This window comes from Musca autumnalis, unplaced genomic scaffold (genome assembly GCF_047663935.1).
Source record: "Musca autumnalis isolate F117 unplaced genomic scaffold, ASM4766393v1 scaffold_5, whole genome shotgun sequence".
NCBI lineage: Eukaryota > Metazoa > Arthropoda > Insecta > Diptera > Muscidae > Musca > Musca autumnalis.
In genome coordinates this window covers 75,492,830-75,518,837 of record NW_027412088.1, presented here as the reverse complement: position 1 = coordinate 75,518,837, position 26,008 = coordinate 75,492,830, and positions in this window count along the sequence as shown.

Sequence of the window (26,008 nt, the reverse complement as noted above, 5' to 3'; positions counted from 1 at the left end):
CATGCCAAAGATTAGTGAAAATGCTATTCTTGGGAATTGGTTAAGATGGCATGCCAAAGGATTGGTATAGATGCCATGCCAAAGAATTGTTGAAGATGCCATTTCATCGAGTTAGTAAAGATGACATGCTTAGGATCTGAAAATGAATTGCATCTTTTGGGGGTCACGCTCTTGTAAAAAGAATGAGTGAAGATGCTGAAAAAATTACATTCCATTTCACTTGCACCCATTCTTGAATAGCATCTTTGGCATCGAACATCGTGATAGAATGGTGATGGTGGCGCTCAAAAGCCTTTGATACTGTCAGGCACTTTACGCTGTTTGAGGAAATTGAGCAGACAGCTCTCCGACCAAGTCTGAAACGTTGGATAATCAATTATATGTGTGGACGCCAGTCGTACGTGGAGTTCAGGAACAAGAAGTACAAACCTCGTAGAGTGCAATAGGGATTTCCCCAAGGTGGGATGATATCTCCGGAACTGTTTAACCTCTACCTTTCCTGTATTCCGCCCCTTCCAGACGGCATTGAGATCGTAACGTATGCGGATGATTCTACGATTCTGGAGTCAGGTATCTACCCTGATGACATCTATGAGGGACTGAACTTCTATTTAGCCGATGTTACCACATTTTTGCACGCGAGGAATATGCCGATATCCGCCACTAAATCTACGGCCACTCTGTTCACCACGTGGACGGCGCAGTATAGAAGAGAGTTGAATGTCCTGGTCGATGGTAACAGAATTCCGACCACAAACTGCCCCCAAAATTCTAGGGGTCACATTCGACAGCATGTTACGTCATCCGCGCATGCCGCAGCTATTTGCAACAAACTGAAATGCAGAAACAGGTCTTCAAGTCCCTAGCCGGCAGCACTTGGGGTGCATATAGAAAACCTTGTTGACCGCATATAACGAAATAGGTCAGCAGATGGTGGCTGGCTAGGCCCGACACACCCAGGCACATCAGGAAGTATATTCATGCTCTAGAGAGATATCCCACAATATAGGAGAGAACCCCCGGATCAACATGCATATCAAGCAGCATTCATACGGACGCAGTTTCTAAGGCCATAAGTAAATACAGTGTGAATAAAGACTTCAGAGTACATCCCCATCTATCGCAGCTGAGGAGCGTCAGCTGCCACGACTAACCAGAGTAGTTTTGGCACAACTACTCTGGGGATATTGCAGTCACCTAAATTTGTATTGGGCGGATATTGATCGCGCCATGCAAAACATATGCCCACAATGCGGCATGGCCCCGCACAACACACTGTATCTTGCCCTGCCAAACGTACTCATCTAACTCCAGTGTACCTGTGGTTATATACTATCGAAGCAGCAACCTTCCTGGAACTGGAGATACATCCAGAGCCAGATTGAGCAGAAGAACGAACACGCAAACACAAAACAATAAACACTGTTACAACCACAACAACGAGTGGCTAGTAAAAAGCCATTGCTCTCCCAGCAAAATTTAGAGAACGATTATGATTTACTACAGAGAACATTTCACGCCCACTGGAGTACTTGCATGGCGTTCTATTTTCTGATGAGACGAACATTATGTTACACTTTCACGACGGACCCCAAAAAGTAGGACCGAAAACCACTCACAGCTCTGGAAAACAAAAAAATTTAAATTAATACATACCGTAAAGTTCGGAAAACTGTCAGTATGGTATGGGGTTACATATCAAGCAAAAGGGGTTGGCAACGTCCGGATTTTGGAGGAAACAATGGCAAAGGAGGTTTATTTGGATGTTTTATAAAATGATTTAACTACCAGCGTCAAGAAATTTGAGTTTGTTGACTCTGAAAATTTAAACAAATTGCGATATAAATGCTTCCAAGACGACGACCCTAAACATAAATCTTATTAACGGAGAAAAAAAGCCTCTCTAACATATGTCCTAAACATATTTTGCAGCAAACATATATTTGTTTGCAATCAGTCCCAATCAGCGCTTACTGAGAGCAAGGGAGCGTACATTTCAATGTATTTTACATTGAAATGTATGCTCACTTGCTCTCAGTAAGTGCTCACTGGCTATCTTTAACATATACACACATTTATAAATGGTGGTGGTTTATTGAAAGGCATAGGAATACCAAACACAAAACCAACAATAGACACATAGGTACATATAAATTCCAAAGAAATACATAACAGTCTTTAATAAAAGAAAAACGGAATGAAATTATTTATAAAAAGTTACACTTTAAAAAATATAAATATAGAAACATCCTCAAACGCTTCTCCTTAGTTGTGATATAAAACACATTTTTCTCAAAGTCTGGAATCAAATGATTATGTAATGTAATAAATAGGTACATCCATATTTCATATGTACATAGTATGCATGTATATGAAAATATATTGATGTAATTACCAATATTAAACGCGATTTCTTCCTTGTCCAATAAAATATTTATATTCATCTTTTTGATTCAATTATAAAATTTCCAATTATAAAATGTATTGGGCATTTAATTTACTAAAAAGCTCCATTTCTTAAAGAAAACTCAAAACACTGATTTATTCACTAACTTTAACGTCTTTACTCAACGATTGTATTTAGAAAACTGAAGAAATATGAACAACATTTTTTTTTTCTTTTCCCCTTCTCTTGCTACGCTGGTTAACAACAACAAAGCACGAAACACACGTGTTTTGTCGCATACACACCACCATTTACTATAAAACAGCATTTCGCAGCCGCGAGAGCCCTGCTGTTACTCTCTTTGACAAAAATTCTCTCTCCACCCATAAAAAATATGTTGGTATCCAAACAAATAAAATTGAGATATATAACAAAATGTTGCAAACGCATATTTGTTTGGAAACAAACAAATTATGTTTGGATCCAAACATATATTTGTTTGCTACCAGTCCCAAACAATTTTTTGTTTGCATACAAACCTATTTCTAACGTATATTTTTCTGTGTGTAGGACTTGGTTGTTATATAACTGCCCCAAAGTCATCAGCAAATTGGCAAATTGATTTTTTCAAGTCGCTTAAACAACGCAGCACATGGTCGTACGTCAAACCGTACTGAGTACGTTTTGGCTAAAATATGACAAACTTTCATATGAACATTTCAAATGGCGCCTGGCAACACGTGGTATTTCCTAGGCCAGAGACGTATCTAGAATCAAATGTTCAAAACTAGTAGATTCTTGCAGGTTCTGGAACAGAGCAAATATTTCGATAACAAAAAGTGATTTTTTTATTTGTGTCTATACATACCATTGGATATTTTTTTTAGAGACATATAGTAATAAAAGCATACCTGAAAGTAAAGAGAAACGGATATGAAATAAATGACAAAAAATTATGTATGTACATAAATTCTATAAAATAAAGATGCATTTCCGTTAATTTTAAAATCTGTAAATTTTTAAAATGAAAAAATAATTAATAAAGTAAACATTTTAATTAATTTTACAACAACAACTACTGTATCCAATTTCACTCACTACTTTCCAAATTAATTTGTTTTTTTTTTTTTTTTTGTTTTTGTGCTTTCTTTATCATATTTATTGTAGCTTAATTATTCTTCTACATAGTGACGTAATTCATTATTACCTCTTCTACTGTCTCGCATTTATTTATTGTTTACATTCATCCGTTTTTTGTATGTGTGTATATGTATTTGCGAATTGATTGACATTTGTAGAACATCCTAGATCGAGGATTTTAGAACAGGCTATGGATTATTATAAATGCGGGAGAGTAGCAGGTGGGTGAGTTGAGTTGTAAATCAGACAGCGAATTAAAACCTTCAGTACAGAAGTAAAGTGTAAACTAAGAAAAGTGTAGTCGTGTGTTAATAAATTTAATAAAGCATCGTAATCTAAAATAACAAGTAAAAAAGTATCAGTCGGCTTGGCCGTCAGAGATATACCCTCAGCCTGTGTATATTGAACCAATTTTTTCCCAAAAAATGTATGTATTTAGAGAGTTTTAAAAAGGTTGTGCGTATGAATCGACAAAAATGTTGATTAGGATTAAAGAGCAAAAGTTTTGCGGAGGAAATACTTAAAGGAATGGATCGACATCGACCAATTTGGAAGTGGATTTCCAGTCACTACATATGGTGCAATAGGGGGTTTTTACACCCTTCGGGCTGTTTGCTCAAGAAGTGTGGATTTGCCCTGAAAAAAACTTTTACTATCGTAATTGAGGCAGCGAATGCAAGTTGCCTTAACAAAAATCAAAGTGATTCGATAGCAGGTCTTAAAGTGAACTTATCCGAAATTTTGTTTGGGAGGTACTGGATGAAGTGGACAAATATAGTCCGTATTTGAACCTGATCTATATCTGGTAGATATATTTGGATGTGTAAAGTATGGACCAATTCGGCCACTCCCTTCAAAAGTTACCGTACGAACAATTTTTCCGAACATTTTTGACATTTTATGGGGGAGGTACCTGAAGGAGTGGACCGATATAGCTTATCTTCGAACTTAAACAATGTTTGGACAAAATATTACTAAGGCAAAATTTTGGAACCAATCGGCAGATCCGTTCGAGAGTTATCTTGCGCTCCAACCATCTCACACGGTGTCATAGGGGTTTTGTGCAACTTTCAGGCTATTTTCTCAGGAAGTATGGTCTTGCCCCTGAGGAAACTTGTACCGTCGTATGGGGGGCAATGAATACAAGTTGTTGCAACAAAAATCAAAGCGATTCGCGAGCAGGTCCTAAACTGAACTTTTACGAAATTTTATGTGTGAGGTACCCGAAGGAGTGGACCGATTGAGTCCATATTGGAACCTCATTTAAGTCTGGACATTTCACGATTTGCAAATTATGGACCAAATCGGTTACTTCCTTCAAGAGTTATCGTTCGTACAAATTTTCCTAACATTTTCGAACTTTTGTTTATTTATTTATTTATTTATTTATTTATTTATTTATTTATTTATTTATTTATTTATTTATTTATTTATTTATTTATTTATTTATTTATTTATTTAAGTTAAAGGATTTCAATCGGTCACGTTGAAAAAAATTAATTTTTAGGCGCTTCCAACTGCGCCAATTATTAAATGAAACACAGGTTATTCACTTTTAAAGGATTAAACAAATTACTTTTAATTATCTTCAACATTTACAATTATTTTAAATCTCACTTCAAAATTAACAAACAAAATTATTTAATCAACATTTACAATTATTTCAAATCTCACTTCAAAATTAACAAACAAAATTATTTAATCAATTCACTACTAAACTCGAACACGCCAAAGCCAAGACTAACTGTTCTTAGCCAACTTTGTTGGCTCGTTAGCCTCATGGATCATGTTCCACCAACATGCGCCAGTATGCAGACGCTGATAATGCAAAAGTTGTTTCTCATGGTTTGCAATATTGTAACTGGATCGGAAGCGCGTGTTAAAGTTAGAATCGTGGAAATAGCTTATGCTGCGGAATTAATTTTTGGCACAGTGTCGCCAACGTCGTTAACTCCTCCCTCCTTAAATATCTGCGTCCCGCAGATCTGTGAATCTACGGTGGGGAATTGGACACGTAACTTTGGGAGATTTAATTTCCTTGTTTGTTGGTACCACAGCCATCCAATGCAAAAGGTAACTGAGGCAATGAACATAGCGTTAATTCCAATGGTACCATTAAATCTTACTCCCAACTGGTTCAATCGGTTGATGTTATTTAGGCCCATCTCATGGACATATTCTATGTCAAGCAGCAGGTCGTTATGTGTAATATTTGCTAGCACTGGTGGTAAGGCTTGAACCTCCGTGATGGAAGTGCTCCAGTAAGAATGATTCCCGATAGTCACCGACTCATTGGAAAGTTGTAGAAGGTATGTGCCATTAAGAAACTCTTTTTTGCTGTTCGACTCTATGAAGCCCTTGTAGTTTGTCATGAAGATAACGTTGTCACTCAATAATTCAACAATTTCTTCTTGGGTGTGTCTATATTTACATTTCGCCGATCCGCCTCTGAGAATGGTGTTAAGGCAGTCCCCTTCTTCTAATTTAACCAGGGATGATCTTTTACAAACTGTCGAATTGTTTATAAAAAGGCAGTTATCCTTGATACCATAAGTCTCAGCTTCACTAACAAGGACCCTCTCGAATGGCAGATATATTTGCTTTCCGTCATCAATAGTAGCTCTTGTGAGAAGCAAATTATAAAACTGTTTCCCAATTTTTGGTATTGACAGGATGTACAATAGTAGTGAACCGTTCGTGTAAATTGATGGGGTTCCATATTCCACTGCCTCTATTGCATTGCCATAAGGTAGCGTCTCCAACTCGTCAATTACTCTATTTATCTCCGATTGGTCCAGCAAATTTGTATTGACAATTCCGCTCTTAGCCAACTGGCAGGCTCGGACAATTTCATTTATTTCATCCCTCAAAATAATGACCTCGTTGATGGTATTTTGTTCTATTAAGGTATAGTCTTTCCCACTCGTGATATTATTCATTCTGCTGATTATTTCATTAATCTTCTTTGTAACCTGGTTGGTCTTCTGCTGGAGCTCTTCGTTAATTTTGTATTGCTCATTATTGTTTAGGATTGTACTTTCTTGACTCCTTAGTATATTGTCCCAATCCGTTGAATCAGGGCTTCCACCAACCCATTTCCACGCTGATCCGATCCAATTGATTGATCTAAGCGTTCTTCTTTTTACATTTATCAATGCATTAAGGCGTTCTTGCATCTGTAACATGTGGTGTAAAATGAATTCCTTGTTTTTACTTGGCGGGATGTGTCGTTCGATTAGATATGATACATTTGCAGCTGCGTCTATATATTGTTCCAAGTTGATGACATGTATGATCTTGAAGTTCCCATCTACTATCCATCCATTACCAATCTTCAAAGAAACCAGCGGTGTTTTGTACTGATAGATTTGCAGGCAATTCACAAAAGCAATCAGGTTGAATGCGATGAAGAGAATTATTCTGAGATGCATGATTATAAAAAATACTTTCTGAAAATAGTATAAGTTAATTATATCAATAAAGATTGGGCGATGTCATGATGATGAAATGTGTAGATGAAGAATGATTAAATATTTTTTCTTCTTTTTTTTTCCTTTTTTCAGAATTTACATATAAATTTTTCTCTTTTCATATAATTGGATTATTTTTCTTTGATACATTTTTATTTCCTTATTAATCTTCAAATTCAGAGTAATTATCTGCTTTCTAGTGAATGAACAAACAATAGTCTCTTAAGCCATGGACCAAGTTTGATTATCACAATCAGTAGAAATTACTACTGCAAAGATTTTTTGGATTTGTATATTTTATTCTTTTATTTTTTCTCATTGCAATTCTTGCTTTTCGGTGACTGTCCTTTTTCTCGAGCTTGCCATGGGGACTTCGTATTAGTCCGGTTTAGTCGAGAGCAGGCATGCCTCCCTCGACCTACTAGGGTACGATTTATCCATCCCACTTACAGGAATGCTCTTGTTATGACAGTTATGTTTAGTTAATATTTTCATTTTATTTCAGTTTAATAATAAGGGTTTCCCTTTTTTTCTTTTTTTTTGTTTCAATTCTTCGTTATTACGTTTTGGTTCTCTGTCAGCTAGGTTATGGATAGTTCCTTGGTTTACATTGAACGCTAAATGATGACCTTATATCATACCGCCATCGCATCCGTAGCCCGTGATGCGACTCGTCATTCTATAATATTAGTGCATCACCCAGAAGCTGCCTACCTGAGCTGATTTTCTTTCATTTAGTTATATATAAGAAGTATACTTTTCAATTTCAGGTTAATATGTTAGTTCAGCCAGGTTATGTGTAGTTCCTTGGTTTGCTTTGAACACTAAATGATGATCTCATACCATGACGCCATTGCATCTGTAGCCCGTGATGCAACTCGCCATTCCATGGTATTAGCGCATCATCCGGAGACTGACATACCTGAGCTGATGCTCTTTTATTTTGCTTTATTTTTATATGTAAGTGAGTGAAACAAAAAGGAGCTGTTACAATTTAATATTTTTTCTTTGGACTTTGTCCATTTATATTCTTTATATGTTCCTTGTGAATCCTTCTTCCGCTCCTTGTCAACACCGTTACCCTATTATCCTTTTCAACTATTTCTTTTCTATATAACACTTTGTTTTTTCCTTTGATTGTTTTGATAGCAACATATATTCTTTCACCCTTTCTATATTTTTTTGGGCTCTGCCTTTTTTTATTCATTCGTGCATTACGAGTTGTCATGTGTCTTTTAAGTAAGAGTCTAAGGTCCGAGTTAACTTTCCTTTGTTCTGATAAAAGATTTTCATAATTCGCTTTACCATTTCTATTAAAAAATAAGTCACATGGTCTTTTCTTTGTTGTTGAATGAATGGTATTATTATATCTATCGACACAGACTTCAATTAATTCCTTTACTGACAGATTGGGGTATTCAGCCCTTAAACATCTATAAATTTCAATTATCGTCGAGTGTAGTCTCTCAACCCGCCCGTTCACCTCACTTCTTTGTACCGGCGTAAGATATAATTTAATACCTAAAGACTTGATGAACGTTTCAATTAAAGGGCTTAAGAAGCTGCGTTCGTTATCAGTAACAAGAATTTTTGGCACTGTGAAATAATGCAAAACTTTAACTAATTTTTTCCGCACTTGGATCAATGATCTGTCCTTAATAGCAAAGAATTTAGCGAATTTGGTAAACTTGTCTATGCAGGTAATGAATTTTTGTCCTTGAATTTCCATGATATCCATGTGGAGGATTTCGCATGGAAATTTGGGATCAGGTGTTTCTTGACGATGTATTTGTGGAGGTTTTCTGTTCTTGTCCTAACTTCTGGTTCATACTCTTCACCTAATACATAATTTGACTCTGTTGTTACTTTTTCCTTTAATGGTATTTTAAAACAATTTTTCAAAACTAAAACATTTTCCTTTCTATCAACTAAAGCACCCAATTCTTTAAGGGTGTCGTCCCCAATTATTCCGTCAAATGTTTTCAGCGTTGGCAAAACGTAAAATTCAACAGGTTCACTTATTCCTAAAAATTTGAAAAAGGGTCCAATTACTTTCCTATCTATATCAATATCTCCTCCTACTGATCGAATCTTTACTGGTTTTTCTAAAGTTATGCTACCATGTGATAAGCGTCGGTTGCAAAAGTTCTTGTTGGAACCCGTGTCAATCAAAAAACATAAAGTAGCGCCATTAACAGAAGGGTATTCTATATAGGGTAAGCTTGATGGCCTTCCCCCATAAAATTTATTTCGCCTACAGTTTCTTCCTGACAAGCGTCTGTCTCTGACCCATTCTCAGTCATGGGGTCTTCATCAGAAAAAGTTTCAATATGATAAAGTTTAGATTGTTTGTTCCCTGTACTTACTTCGTATGCGCCTCTTTTTTCAGCCGTCCTAGGATGATTGATGTAATTTATCCGACGAGATTGAATTGTCCTATCGACATCCATCGGTTCGTGTTTTATGGCCGGATACCGTGGAGGTAACGCTGGCTTATCATAATTTGAATGTTGATTTACACGAAAGTTAGGATTCTTATTATATTCCCAATTGTTAGGCCGAGAATTCTGATTCTGCCATCCCGAATGCCGATGAAATGGTTTTGGAGGCCGTGAAGGCCCAGGACGAGAATTCATTTCAGTGGGGTTCGGACCATTTGTTTTTGTCTTTGCATATATAATGTTATTTCGCATGGTTAGATTCTGCAACTCCAGACAAGCGGAATACGCTTCAGGGAGATTTCCTGGCCGCTGTATTATAATCATACGGGAAAGGTCCGGTTTTAATCCTCGTACGAAAATGTCTAACGCTCTGTTCCTGTACGTTCCGACTAAGGCTTTTATGGTTTCCTCACTGTGGGATTCTGTCTTTAATTTATTGATAATAAGTGAAAGTTGATGATTAACTGTCGAATAGAACTCATCTACGCTTGAAGATCCCTGTGAAAGCTGATTAAGCTGATGTTCCAAGGTTTGAATATCTCGTTTATCAGCATAGTGAAGGGAAAGTATTCGTTTGATTTCTGTCCAATCACTGTCGAATATATTGTATGATACCAGAGCTGTGTCTGCAGCTCCTATAACTTTTTGGCGGACACTTTGTATAATTGCACGATAAATCGGTTTGTCTTTAACTATTTCAAAATCCTTCAGTATAGTTTCCACTGAATGAACCCAGGAAACATACTGAGTTGGATTGCCCTCAAAGGTTCTCAATTCTTTTACGCTATCAGGAAGGCGGCTTATATCTTTCAACTCCGTTTCGGTTCGTGGTCGTTGAAGGGATCCTTCGTCGGTGACCACCGGTGACACTGCGGCAACCTGCCTACTTTCAAGACGCTCTATCCTATCTAAAACATTTCCCAATGCATTATTACTCAAACTTGCTTCTATTGTCCCTATTCTAGCCTCTACCAACTTGATCTGTTCCATAAACCGATTTATGGCTCCAGTCATAGTCGTTACCGTGGCTCTTAGTTCTTCCATTTTTTTTGTTGACAAGGGGAGGAGGAAAAAAATAAAATAAAATGTTCACGTACCTGGAGTTTATGAATCAGATCCTTTATGCTTTCACTTTCACTTTCTTTTAATTTTTTATTTTATTTCCTTTTTTAATATATTCTTCAAAAGATTTATAGTTTACTTATTTTGATTTATTTCTTCTTTCAATTTTTAATTTAATTTCAACATAATATTTCACTTGCGATTTTGATTTTCTTTAGAATTTTCTTTTAATTTTTTTCTTTTCAATTTGATTTCATTTGTAATTCATTTATTTTCTTTTTTTCAATTTGATTTCATTGGTAATTATTTTTATTTCAAATACAATTTCTTTTTAATTTTCTTTTTTTATTTTTGTTTTCATTGGTAATTTTTTTATTTCAAATGTAATTTCTTTTTTATTTTCTTTTTTTATTTTTGTTTTGTTCGGGAGTCTTGGCTATGGTTCGCGACGCGACCGTTTAAAACCCTTTTACTCCTCACGGAAGGTCCGTATTTATCCTGTTTGGAAATCCACTTTTATAATCGTGGATACTTACTAAGGTACGGGTTGCTTCACATTCACCTCGGTAACCTTCTGTAATTATTTTTAAATTTATTGATTACCAGGAATACCGGATTAGCGAAGGAGGAGTTAAAATTTGTGAATTAATTTAAAATTCACAGGACCACTATACACTTAAGTCAGGTCCCTGCTCTCGGGCGCCAGTTAAAGGATTTCAATCGGTCACGTTGAAAAAAATTAATTTTTAGGCGCTTCCAACTGCGCCAATTATTAAATGAAACACAGGTTATTCACTTTTAAAGGATTAAACAAATTACTTTTAATTATCTTCAACATTTACAATTATTTTAAATCTCACTTCAAAATTAACAAACAAAATTATTTAATCAACATTTACAATTATTTCAAATCTCACTTCAAAATTAACAAACAAAATTATTTAATCAATTCACTACTAAACTCGAACACGCCAAAGCCAAGACTAACTGTTCTTAGCCAACTTTGTTGGCTCGTTAGCCTCATGGATCATGTTCCACCAACATGCGCCAGTATGCAGACGCTGATAATGCAAAAGTTGTTTCTCATGGTTTGCAATATTGTAACTGGATCGGAAGCGCGTGTTAAAGTTAGAATCGTGGAAATAGCTTATGCTGCGGAATTAATTTTTGGCACAGTGTCGCCAACGTCGTTAACTTTTATTTATTTATTTATTTATTTATTTATTTATTTATTTATTTATTTATTTATTTATTTATTTATTTATTTATTTATTTATTTATTTATTTATTTATTTATTTATTTATTTATTTATTTATTTATTTATTTATTTATTTATTTATTTATTTATTTATTTATTTATTTATTTATTTATTTATTTATTTATTTATTTATTTATTTATTTATTTATTTATTTATTTATTTATTTATTTATTTATTTATTTATTTATTTATCTATTTATTTATTTATTCTTCCGGTACCAACTAATTTTCTTTCTTCGAAACATACAAGATGTACCTTTAGGTACCTCCCTCATAAAAGTTTTTATCCGCTTGACTAAAATAGCAGGTGGGCATGATAACTGTCGAAAGCAGTGACTGCCATTGATACAATCTTTACATATCGTAATATTTCTCTCAAACTTAAGCGAGGTTCGAAGCAATTTAGCAATTTCAGGGCTTCGCATTCCTTGCGTTTTTGATTTCAACTATAATCCTACAGTAACCCAAATCTTCCAGTGGCATTCTGGCAACATGAAGAACTTACGGTTTTTAATGTGTTGATTGGGTCTTTCAGGGGGAATAAGTAGGCCCATTGTTTATGTATATATAGCTCCAATATATATTTTCGGCCGGTTTGAGGTATTTGACGCACCAAACACGTATTAGGAATTTTATTATATTCACACAAATTTACCGCAAAAATATGTTCAACTTTTGTTTTTACTATATCATCATAATATGGAGGGTAAACTCGAATTTTTTAATCCGCTCTGTTCCGGAGACCCGAAAAGTATATATTTTGTTTCTGCATAAAATTTGAAGTCGATCCGTCTGTAATATTTTTTTAATAGAGCTTTATAATTTGGTATATAAGTTTCTATTAAACCTTGGACGTTTGTTATTGAAAATGGACTATATCGGCGGAACTTGCCGTTCTTACTTGTTTTTCATAAAAAGATTCTGTGCGTGAACGTACGAGATCGTGCTTTTTCAAAATCTACTTGTCACTATGCGAAAATCCATAAAAAAAGTTGGTCCGTGGTCGTGCATGTCCGTGTCTATTTTTTAGGCACGCTCACATATCTAATCTTGACACATTTTATCATTGGTATAGCGCAGAAGACCATGATGCTTCGAAGTTCCATCCTGAGTTCGTTTTCAAGAAAAAACAACCTGTACTAACTACATAAGATTCTATCCTTAGTTGTACCACGTGCTAGTACAATTTTTTATATTGAAGAGTTCATACACCACTGTCCCTCATAGGACAATAGTTAGCTTTGGTACTGTGATGATAATGATGACGATCATCATCATGCATGGCATTGCATGATATTGACCACATATGCACACATGTTTGGCCCATGGACGACAAATGAACATTGTGCTCATCAAACATGTCGAATTGCTGATGATGATGTCCATCAAGATCATGGACGCTACTCCTCCCTGACTTTACTCCTCCATTCTCCTCCGACTGATTTTACAATTTCGGTGGAATATTTTTACTTAGTTTTCTGCAGAAAAGTTTGGAACATCATTTGTTCGATCATCAGCAACAGCAATAACCTCACATTCTCATAACAATGACGCTCATGATGACGACGACTTGCTTCATATATTTGAGCATTTGATAAATGAATCAATGAATGAATCTGAAAGTGATCGCTCGTTTCATTTACCTACCGCAGTCAATGTATGTATGTTGTCCGTCAGTTGGACAAGTCATATAGAAAGAGCGCCAGCAAGAAGATCTTTGGTTTTGTATTGATTTGGCAGATTGTTTAGTGGTCTTTTTTTAGATGAGAAAATCAGGCGGTAGGGAAGAAGAGTTAGTTTTTTTTTCGATATCAATAGTTAAACAAATTTATAAAATCAAGTCGGCAGCAAGGCATGTAAAGTGTATTGAAATCACTAGCAGCTTCAATAATAAAAAACCGATTCTTTAATAGCTTTAAATTTAGGCCATAAAAAGAAACTGGCATTTAATTTGAAATGTTTTTGTTTTTAATTTTATTACTGCCCTGCACTATACTCCCCCTTTCTCACCAAATAGATCCAGCTTCCAGGTTGTGATGTGTGCCAGCGCCTTTTATGAAAGCCAAACAGCAGATCAATCATGGATCTAGAGAATTTTGATTGTTGATTTTTTTGTTTTGGTACAAAGCCAACAACAAAGTTTGGTTTTTTGTTTAATGTTTTCAACTCGTAGCAATAAAAACTGAGAAGAATTTGAAATATACACTCACATTAAAATGCTATTAGAGAGTTAATTAAGTTATCAAAACATTTTACGATCTTTGAAGTTTTTTTTTTCTTCTCGTCAAAATTTGGTTGTGTTGAAAACGAATTATACGGGTTTTTGTTGAAATCAAGAAAGCCATTATTATTGAACATTGCAGCGCTTTTATTGAAGCTGGGGATTACGCGAGGGAGATATCAGGTGAATCATTCAAAGAAATCAAAACATGTTATGACGAATTGATTGTGGCTGGTTGCAAAACCATGTGTGGGGTAATAAAAGAGTTGAATGATTAAATGGAAAATAATACGGTTTGTAATTAAACCAACACAAGATGTTGAAAAATATTTTTTCATCGAAATCCCAGTAGTTGCTAAGAGAGATTTCCTCATGTTGATGAGAGTAACCTGATTCTATTGTCCAATGATATATGAAATCATTTACATAGCCAAGTCCACGTAAGTGGTTATGACAGGACTGTTCTTAAAGCTGAAAATCGATAATTTGGGTTTTGGCCACGGTTCTGGAAGTTGAAGATTACAACTTCCACTATCCGAGACTACCGTACATTTTGCGCGGTAATTTCACACATGAACTTATGTAGTATCGGCGTTTATAAATTTCCTATACCAATTGGTGACGAAAAATTTCCTATAGAAATTTATCACCAATGTGAACAATTTCCCATAGCAAATTTCCTAAAGAAATTTATCACCAATAATTGATGATGAAAAATTTCCTATAGAAATGTATCACCAATAAAAAATTTCCTATGGAAATTGATCACCAATAATTGGTGATGAAAAATTTCCTATGGAAATTGATCACCAATAATTGGTGATGAAAAATTTCCTATGGAAATTGACCACCAATAATTGGTGATGAAAAATTTCCTATGGAAATTGACCACCAATAATTGGTGATGAAAAATTTCCTATAGAAATTTATCACCAATAATTGGTGATGAAAAATTTCCTATAGAAATTTATCACCAATAATTGGGGATGAAAAATTTCCTATAGAAATTTATCATCAATAATTGGTGATGAAAAATTTCCTATCGAAATTTATCACCAATTATTGGGGATGAAAAATTTCTTATAGAAATTTATCACCAATAATTGGGGATGAAAAATTTCTTATAGAAATTTATCACCAATAATAGGTGATGAAAAATTTCCTATAGAAATTTATCATTAACTTCTGGTGATGAAAAATTTCCTATAGAAATTTATCACCAATTACTGGCGATGAACAATTTCCTAGACGACCGTGTGGGCCATTTTCTCTACAGTAGACGACCCAGTGGGCCATCTACTCTACAGTTGACGACCCAGTGGGCCATCTACTCTACAGTTGACGACCCTGTGGGCCATCTACTCTACAGTAGACGACTCTGTAGGCCTTCTACTCTACAGTAGACGACCCTGTGGTCCATTTACTCTACAGTAGACGACCCTGTAGGCCTTCTACTCTACAGTAGACGACACTGTGGGCCATCTGCACTACAGAAGACGACCCTGTGGGCCATCTGCTCTACCCTGTGGGCCATCTACTCTACAGTAGACGACCCTGTGGGCCATCTTCTCTACAGTAGAAGACACTGTGGGTCATCTACTCTACAGTAGGCGTCCCTGTGGGCCATCTACTCCACAGTAGTTGACCCTGTGGACCATATGCTCTACAGTAGACCACCCTGTGGGCCATCTACTCTACAGTAGACGATCCAGTGGGGCTTCTACTCTACAGAAGACGAACCTGTGGGCCATCTACTGTGGGCAATCTACTCTACAGTAGACGACTCTGTGGGCCATCTACTCTACAGAAGACGACCTGGGTCATCTACTCTATAGTAGACGACCCTGTGGGCCACCTACTCTACAGTAGATGACCCTATGGGCCATCTACTCTACAGTAGACGACCCAATGGGTCATCTACTCTACTGTAGACGACCCAATACGTCATCTACACTACAGTAGACGACCCAATGGGCCATCTACTCTACAGTAGACGACCCAATGGGCCATCTATTCTACAGTAGACGACCCAATGGGCCCTCTACTCTACAGTAGACGACACTGTGGGTCATCTACTCTAAAGTAGACGACATTGTGGGCCATCTACTCTACAGTAGACGACCCTGAGGGCCATCTACTCTACAGTAGACGACCCTGTGGACCATCTACTCTACAGTAGACGACCCTGTGGGTCATCTACTCTACAGTAGAGGACCCTGTGGGCCATCTACTCTACAGTTGACGACCCTGTGGGCCATCTGTCTACAGTAGGAGACCCAATGGGCCATCTACTCTACAGTAGACAACCCAATGGGCCATCTACTCTACAGTAGACAACCCAATGGGCCATCTACTCTACAATAGATGACCCAATGGGACATCTACTCTACAGTAGACGACCCAATGGGCCATCTATTCTACAGTAGACGACCCAATGGGCCCTCTACTCTACAGTAGACGACACTGTGGGTCATCTACTCTAAAGTAGACGACATTGTGGGCCATCTACTCTACAGTAGACGATCCAGTGGGGCTTCTACTCTACAGAAGACGAACCTGTGGGCCATCTACTGTGGGCAATCTACTCTACAGTAGACGACTCTGTGGGCCATCTACTCTACAGAAGACGACCTGGGTCATCTACTCTATAGTAGACGACCCTATGGGCCATCTACTCTACAGTAGACGACCCAATGGGTCATCTACTCTACTGTAGACGACCCAATGGGTCATCTACTCTACTGTAGACGACCCAATACGTCATCTACACTACAGTAGACGACCCAATGGGCCATCTACTCTACAGTAGACGACCCAATGGGCCATCTATTCTACAGTAGACGACCCAATGGGCCCTCGACTCTACAGTAGACGACACTGTGGGTCATCTACTCTAAAGTAGACGACATTGTGGGCCATCTACTCTACAGTAGACGACCCTGAGGGCCATCTACTCTACAGTAGACGACCCTGTGGGCCATCTACTCTACAGTAGACGACCCTGTGGACCATCTACTCTACAGTAGACGACCCTGTGGACCATCTACTCTACAGTAGACGACCCTGTGGACCATCTACTCTACAGTAGACGACCCTGTGGGCCATCTACTCTACAGTAGACGACCCTGTGGGCCATCTACTCTACAGTAGACGACCCTGTGGGCCATCTACTCTACAGTAGACGACCCTGTGGGCCATCTACTCTACAGTAGACGACCCTGTGGGCCATCTACTCTACAGTAGACGACCCTGTGGGCCATCTACTCTACAGTAGACGACCCTGTGGGCCATCTACTCTACAGTAGACGACCCTGTGGGCCATCTACTCTACAGTAGACGACCCTGTGGGCCATCTACTCTACAGTAGACGACCCTGTGGGCCATCTACTCTACAGTAGACGACCCTGTGGGCCATCTACTCTACAGTAGACGACCCTGTGGGCCATCTACTCTACAGTAGACGACCCTGTGGGCCATCTACTCTACAGTAGACGACCCTGTGGACCATCTACTCTACAGTAGACGACCCTGTGGACCATCTACTCTACAGTAGACGACCCTGTGGGCCATCTACTCTACAGTAGACGACCCTGTGGACCATCTACTCTACAGTAGACGACCCTGTGGGCCATCTACTCTACAGTAGACGACCCTGTGGGCCATCTACTCTACAGTAGACGACCCTGTGGGCCATCTACTCTACAGTAGACGACCCTGTGGGCCATCTACTCTACAGTAGACGACCCTGTGGGCCATCTACTCTACAGTAGACGACCCTGTGGGCCATCTACTCTACAGTAGACGACCCTGTGGGCCATCTACTCTACAGTAGACGACCCTGTGGGCCATCTACTCTACAGTATACGACCCTGTGGGCCATATACTCTACAGTAGACGACCCTGTGGGCCATCTACTCTACAGTAGAAGGCCCTGTGGGCCATCTACTCTACAATAGACGACCCTGTGGGCCATCTACTCTACAATAGACGACCCTGTGGGCCATCTACTCTACAATAGACGACCCTGCGGGCCATATACTCTACAGTAGACGATCCTGTAGGCCATCTAGTCTACAGTAGGCGACCCTGTGGGCCATATACTCTACAGTAGACGATCCTGTAGGCCATCTAGTCTACAGTAGGCGACCCTGTGGGCCATCTACTCTACAATAGACGACCCTGCGGGCCATATACTCTACAGTAGACGACCCTGTGGGCCATCTACTCTACAGTAGACGACCCTGTGGGCCATATACTCTACAGTAGACGACCCTGTGGGCCATCTACTCTACAGTAGAAGGCCCTGTGGGCCATCTACTCTACAATAGACGACACTGTGGGCCATCTACTCTACAATAGACGACCCTGCGGGCCATATACTCTACAGTAGACGATCCTGTAGGCCATCTAGTCTACAGTAGGCGACCCTGTGGGCCATATACTCTACAGTAGACGATCCTGTAGGCCATCTAGTCTACAGTAGGCGACCCTGTGGGCCATATACTCTACAGTAGACGACCCTGTGGGCCATCTACTCTACAGTAGATGACCCTGTTGCTCATCTACTCCACAGTAGACGACCCTGTGGGCCATCTACTCTGCAGTAGACGACCCTGTGGGCCATCTACTCTACAGTAGACGATCCTGTGTGCCTTCCTTCAGCTCGTCCATAAAGATTCGTATTACTATTCCCTTGCCTTATCATACCATACCCACGTCTTAGTTGATCAACTGGCGAAAAGTTCAACAAAATTAAGAACATGCCTCCGTTTTATAGTTTTAAATATAAAATCGAATTGGATCGATGGATCAATTAGCTAAATGATGCGTGTGATCATTGAGAAAATAAAATATTTTATTTCAGTTTCAGTTTTATTTTTTCCCTCTTTTTATTTATTTTATATCCAGCATTTAAGGTGGCCTTTGGATCTTTGTTTACTTGGTGAGGAACGCTGTTGTTCAGCTAAGGCTTCTTTTCTTTTTTGAGCTACAACAAAACTAGGCGCCAATGAAATTAAATGTCCTCGTTAATGAGTTGCAGCTGATCATTGTTGTCATCGATCGGTTGGTTGACCATGCCAACCACCGCTGTTAATGCCAGCCAGCTTCGTTTATACATTTAGCCTGGAACTGAACGTTAAGGGATTTTTGTCCAGTAGTGCTCACATTAATTTGTAAACACAAAATGTTACTTAAGAAAACTGAATCATTACTTTATTTTATAGCTACATGACTATTGAGTGTGTGTTTGTGTTGGGGGTAGTAGAGTGGCGTTATGAATTCTGGTGACTACTGTTTTAACTGTTTGCCGCTGCCACATTTTAATGTTAACGGCTACCTGTTCTGTTGTTTCAGAAACGGTAGTTTGTGATAAATTCATAGTATGAGTATATCATCATGCTGCTCATTCCTTCGTTACCAAGGTTCGCTTAAAATCCCCTTGAACATGTGTGACAAAATCCGAAAACAATTTTCAAGTCAGAGGACACCTGTTTGTTATGCTATAATGATTATGAAATATTTTGGTAAAATAAAATCCTTTTCTCCACATGAGAGTAGTGGAGCACATCATACTTATGACTCAGAATTGTGGTATGCGATAATAGTGTTGATGAGAGATATTAAATTTTAACCCCATACAAAAAGGTCATATAATTAATGAACGACATTTTGAAAAAAGGATGTGATTTGAAATGTTTTAATTAACTTTTCTTGTGTGCAGACATATCAAAGGTTATGATTTGTGGCTACATTGAGGATTAGTTGTTTCTGGTTTTGCGGCAGTCTTAATTGCAGGATTCAAAAGCAAAAACTTTATTTAAAAGGCAGAGCAGAGCTCGTGTTGGTAGAAAAATCTAAATCTGCTTTTGCATATTGAGGCAATTTAATGCATTGCCCTTCTTGTATTGATTATTTCCCACGACTTAAGTGTTCAGTTTCTTCGAGTAGTTACATAGTAATGGGCTTGTATTATTATTTGAAAGTCATAACAACTCGTAAAACAACCAAAAATCTTGTAGCAGTGAAAATTATCTACAACATTTTTTTCCAAGCAAAATCCTGAAAAATCCTTCCGGCGTTTTTTTTTTAATTTTTCTCATATATGAATATTGTAGTTTCTGAATCCGCAAACACTTCAGAGGTATAAATAAGCTCTTTTAATTTAAAGTTAGTTTTGGCGCACCGTTAACGAATGACACGACACACAGACCAGAAAGACTTATATTTATGGAGTCTCCTCGCTGGAAGGTGCTTGGACATATGGAAGATTGATTTTATTGGGCATGAGCTTCCTTGGGGATCGCACTTGCAGATTCTTTTGGAACGTAGGGTCCTGAGATATCAACTCTGACGAGCACGGCATGTTTTCCTTTCCCTCATTTTCTTCCGGCTTAAAACATATACATAGTAGATTGCCTGCAGATGATATCTTTGAAACCTTCGGCATATTATGTCAAAGAACAACCAGGTTTCTAATAAGTCTGTTATGTATTGTTCAGATATTTGGGCCGGAAGTTTTTATGCGTATAGCTTATCACAGACCGACCTATCGCGCTATATGTGGTCAACAAGGAACTTGAGAACATTATTCCTACATCTTAGCTTGTCACAGAGAGCTGTGACCTAAGGGGACGACATGAACATGCTATCCAATGTGACCCCTAAAATCTTTGGGTAGTTGGTGGTCGGAATTCTGCAGCCATCGACCATGAAAATCATCTCAGTACTCATATCTGCCGTCCATGTGGTGAACATAGTGACCGTAGATTTAGTGGCTGATATTCATAATCCGCAGGTGAGGTAGGGGTTAAACAGTTCCGGAGATATCACCCTAACGTGGGGAACTCCCTCTATCACTCCACAGGGTTTGGACTTCTTATTTCTGCATTCCACGTACGACTGGCGTCGACACATATAATTGATTATCCAACCTATTAGACCAGGCCGGATGGTTGTCTGCTCGATGTCCTCAAAAAGCGTGAAGTGCTTGAGGCTTTTGATAAGACAAGAGGCTTTTGATAAGACAAGCGCCACCGTCACTGCTCTATTAAACGACCTGCTCTGGTTGAGTTTTCGACTATTATGTGTGGAGATGGCGTGCAGCGCTGTTGTCGTGCTGTACTGCTTACGGAAGCCATGTCGATAATTGGCAACTGGTTAGCTATTTCTGACGCTGGAGTGGACTAAAATCTCAAGGGTCTTTGCTATGGGCGACAAAAGCAAATTCGGTCTGAACAATTCACCTTTGCTGGCATCCTTGTCCGATTCAATAGCGGGACTTCGAGAGTGACTTAACCGTAGCCCACAATTCACTTATTCCGTCTCCAATGTTGCAACTCCTCAGATGATTTAACCACTTGTTCCACTTATGCTCACCGACCAACCTGTTAACTTCCAGTGCCTGCTCCCTGACTCTGGGGCCACTGAGGTTCGCACGACGAAGGTAATCACACTTATTTGCTAATTCCGTCGCTTCTGCTTTGATGTTTGGTCTCACTTAGAGTATTCGACCAGTATATGACGAGCAGTGATGATGTTTCGGAACGTTCTTTCTGCTACCCTAACATCAAAAGGGTTGGCCAGATCTCTGAAACGGTGATTAGTGAACTCACGGAAACTAGGTCAATGAGCGGCGTTCAGTGGTAATGAAATAGGGCAGTCTGCTGATGGAGACAATAATATGGAGATTGTTTGATCCAAAGCAGCAACTCTACCTCCGCAGTTCCACATCTGACTGCTACCCCCATACTTCCATGTATGTGTCATAGGAGCAAGACTCAAGCAAGATAGGTTTGTATTGAATAGACGATGCTTTTGAGTTGTTGTTGAGCTTGGTTGCCTACACCGCCGCTACCATGATATTCTTCCTACTCATGAAATCCACTTCTTCGATATTATTTTGGAGTATATTGCAATTAAATCGCAAAAGGAACGGCTGGTGTTAAGAGCTGTGTCTGCGGCTGCTTTTGGGGGGACTGGGGGGGAGTCGCGTATTCTAGCGATGACATCGTTCCTGGCGTAGTCGAGATGTACCCACTCCCGTCTTCTATTGCATCTCAACGAAGTTAGGGTGTGGTGGATACGGATATAACAAACTGAGCCGCCCCGGCCCAGATCAAAAGAATCCGAAGCAGGCATTCCGGAATATGCTGCTCCCAACACAGAAAACCGATACAAATACGAAGATGTGTACTAGGGTTATGACTTTTTTACAACCTCATATCCCTGTATCATAGCGTGATGAGTTTTGCCATAAGATTACATAAAATCATAATTATAAGGTGATTCGGTAAAAAAACCTCACGCACAAAATGATTTAAAAATTTGAATTTATCTAAATTATGGACAATTTTTTGAAGTCACTGAAAACAGATATATAATTGAAAATAAACTTTAGAGCCACATGAGATAATTAAAAGGACATAAAATTTATTTCTCACTATTTTTCTTCAATTCTGAGAATCGTAAAAATGTCGTAAACGCTTTTATTCAAAAATATAATTTTTTAACAAAAAACAAAAAATTTAAAATTTTTTCAAAGTGACTTTTTCGCGACTTTTTTAATATTTGAATGAAATAAACGTTATTATAGTTATTAGTAGGATTATATTTATTCATTCGTGTAACAAAAAATAATTTTTTGAAAAAAATTTTTTTTTCATTTCATATATTTTTTAAAAATATTATTTTTTTAAAATCGATTTGTGCGTGAACTTTTTTTATATTTCAATGGAATAAACGATAGCATAGTGATTAATAGGCAAAAGTTCATTCATCCCTGCTACAGGAAATCATTTTTGAGGAAAAATGTCAAAAAGTCATAACCCTAATGTTTACATTGAGTTGGTAGTCAATGGCAGGAACTCGGGTGTTTTGTGGTTACAAAATACCTAAAATCGGGAGGTACCGTTATATGGGGGCTTTACCAAAATATGAACCTATGCTGAAAATTTTTGGTATAGAAGCTTTGCGACCACTGGGAACCTCAAATATCAAATTACCCCTGTTCTGGTTAAAAATTATAGCTAAAATCCTCAAAGTACCGAAAATCGGGATGTAAAAATATACGAAGGCTTTGCCAAAACTTGGAACTATGTTGACATTTTTTTGGAGCAGTTAAGTGACCACTGGGAATCTAAAATGTCAAATTACAGAAAGTTTGGTCAACAAATGTAGCCCAACCCCTCGGGTTTATACCAAAACATGGATCTATGTTGACAATTTTGAGTGGAAATGTTTTGTGATCACTGGAAACCTGAAATGTTAAATTACAGATAGTTAGGTCAGCAAATGTAGCCAAAGTCCTCACAAAACTTGCAATCGAAAGGTACCGTTATATTGGGGCTATGCCAAAACATTGACCTATAATGACAATTTTTTAGTGGAGAAATTTTGTGGCCGCTGAGACCTTCGAATTTCAAATTACAAATAGTTCGGACAACAACTGCAGCTAAACTTTTCAAAATACCGAAAAAATACCGTTACCATAACATGGACTTATGTTGACAATTTTTGGTGATCACTGAGAACCTCTAATATCAAATTACTGCTGTTTCGGTCAATCAAAATACCGAAAATCGTGAGGTACAGTTTTATCGGGGCTATAACAATACATAGACCAATTTTGGCAATTTTAGTGCAGAAGTTTTGCAACCACTGGGTACACGCAGAAAAATTTATGTTAGAAATATGTTTGGATCCAAACAAATATATGTTTGGGACCGGTTGCAAACAAATATATGTTTGGATCCAAACATAATATGTTTGGGTCCAAACAATTATATGTTTGCAACATTTTGTAACATATCTCAATTTGATATGTTTGGGTAAAACATATTTTTTATGTTAGAACATTTTTTTCATGGATGGAGAGAGGATGTTTGTCAACGAGAGTAATAACAGAGAGTAAAGAGTTGTGTGTATTGTACAATAGAAGACGTAGAAGCGAAGGGGGCTTTGGTGGCGTGTATGCGTCAAACTCGTGTGTTTCTTGTTTTGTTGTTGTTAACCAACGTGTTGTTAACCAACGCAGGCGAAGAAGAAAAGAAGAAATGATATGAATTATATATTTTTTCTTTCTTCAGTGTTTTAGTTGCCTTTGTAGAGTCAAGACGGTAAAGTGAGTGAATAAATCAGTGTTTTGTGTTTTCTTAAAGAAATTGTGCTTCTTAGTAAATTAAATGCCCAATACATTTTATAATTGAATCGGAAAGTTGAATAGAATTATTTTATTGGACAAGGAAGAAATCGCATTTAATATAGGTAATTACAAACATACTTATGTATATTTGAAATATGGCATATCCATATTTATTTATTACATTACATAATCATTTGATTCTAGATGCCGATTCCCCGCTGATGATTTCAACTATGAGGACAATTTGTTTTATTTCACAACTACGGAGAAGCGTTCAACTACGTTTCTATATATTTTTCCTTTTTAAAAGTGTGACTATTTACAAATTATTTCAATCAGTTTTTCTTTTACTAAAGTGTATTATGTATTTCTTTGGAATTTTGTATGTACCTTTGTGTTTGTTGTTCTTTTGCCTTTTAATAAAAAACCACAACATTTGTGTGTATACTATAGAGATAGCCAGTGAGTTCTTACTGAGAGCAAGTGAGCACACATTTCAAAGTGTTTTACATTGAATTTTACGCTCCCTTGCTCTCAGTAAGCGCCCATTGGTGCATGTGTTTGTATTTTTTTTGTTGTGCCTTTTGGGTTTGTATTTTTTTGCACCCAAACATTTAAAATGTTTGCACCCAAACATATGAAGTGTTTGCACCCAAACATAAAATTGTTTGCACCCAAACATATCTTTGTTTGCACCCAAACATATATTTCTTTGCACCCAAACATAAATATCTTTGCACCCAAACATAAATATCTTTGCACCCAAACATATATATGTTTGCACCCAAACATATATTTATTTCCACCCAAACATATATTATGTTTGGGACTGTTGCAAACATATATATGTTTGCTGCAAAATATGTTTGGGACATATGTTAGAGAGGCCGTTTTTTTTTTTTTGAGTGTACAAATGCAAGTAGTGCAGTAAAAAAATAGCTAAATTCCTAAATATACCTGATTAATATACTATATAGAGACTATTCGAAAATGTGGGTCGATGTATCCCATTACAACAGTAGGATATGGCTAGATCGAATCAGAATTTTATCCTGATCAAGAATATCAAAAAATTTGTGAAGCCTTACCAGCTGGCGAGCAATGCCAATTTTCTCTACGAATAAATTTGTTGTTTTAAAATATTTAAATAACAACAATGGAATTAAGCCAGACTATTTTGAAAAAAAAAAAAATATATATAAAAAATATATAGACTTTATAGGGTCGCTAATTATTATTTCAATCTTCTATAAGCGGAAAAATAATATACCCTCCATACTATTGTATAGGGTATAAAACTCAACGGCCGATCACAATTCACTACGATTCCACCAATAACAACCGACAGCAACAAGCAAACTGCCCTGCATATGACAATCAACAGCGTGGAAACAACTTTAATAACAGGCAACAGGTGGTAAATCTCATAACAACCAACGCGGACTCAAAACAGCTAACACAGCAACAAAGAACCCCGAAAGTGGCAATGCCGCAACAGGATCTGGCCGATAAGATGCCCGAAATGGAAGCAAGCCAGAGCCTTCTGAGGGTAATGAAAAAAAGCCTACGGTAAAAAGCATGCGACCGTCTAAAGAGGGAAGAATGTCTAAGCTCGACCCAAAATATGCCCAAATAATATGATTGATATCGGTCGGATTATAAACAACACTTGGAGAATAACTAATGGGGAGATACACAACTGAACAAAGAACCAGAAAAATATAGGGGTTATTCTGAATGAAAACTTCGCGTGAGTTTTGGACTATCTTCTTCTCAAATTAACGGAGATATTAAGAAAACTCACGGGGAGTTTTCATTCGGAATAACCACCATAATTTTATTATTTAAAGAGATCAATTATTCTAACGCAAAGAGCATATCGTCGA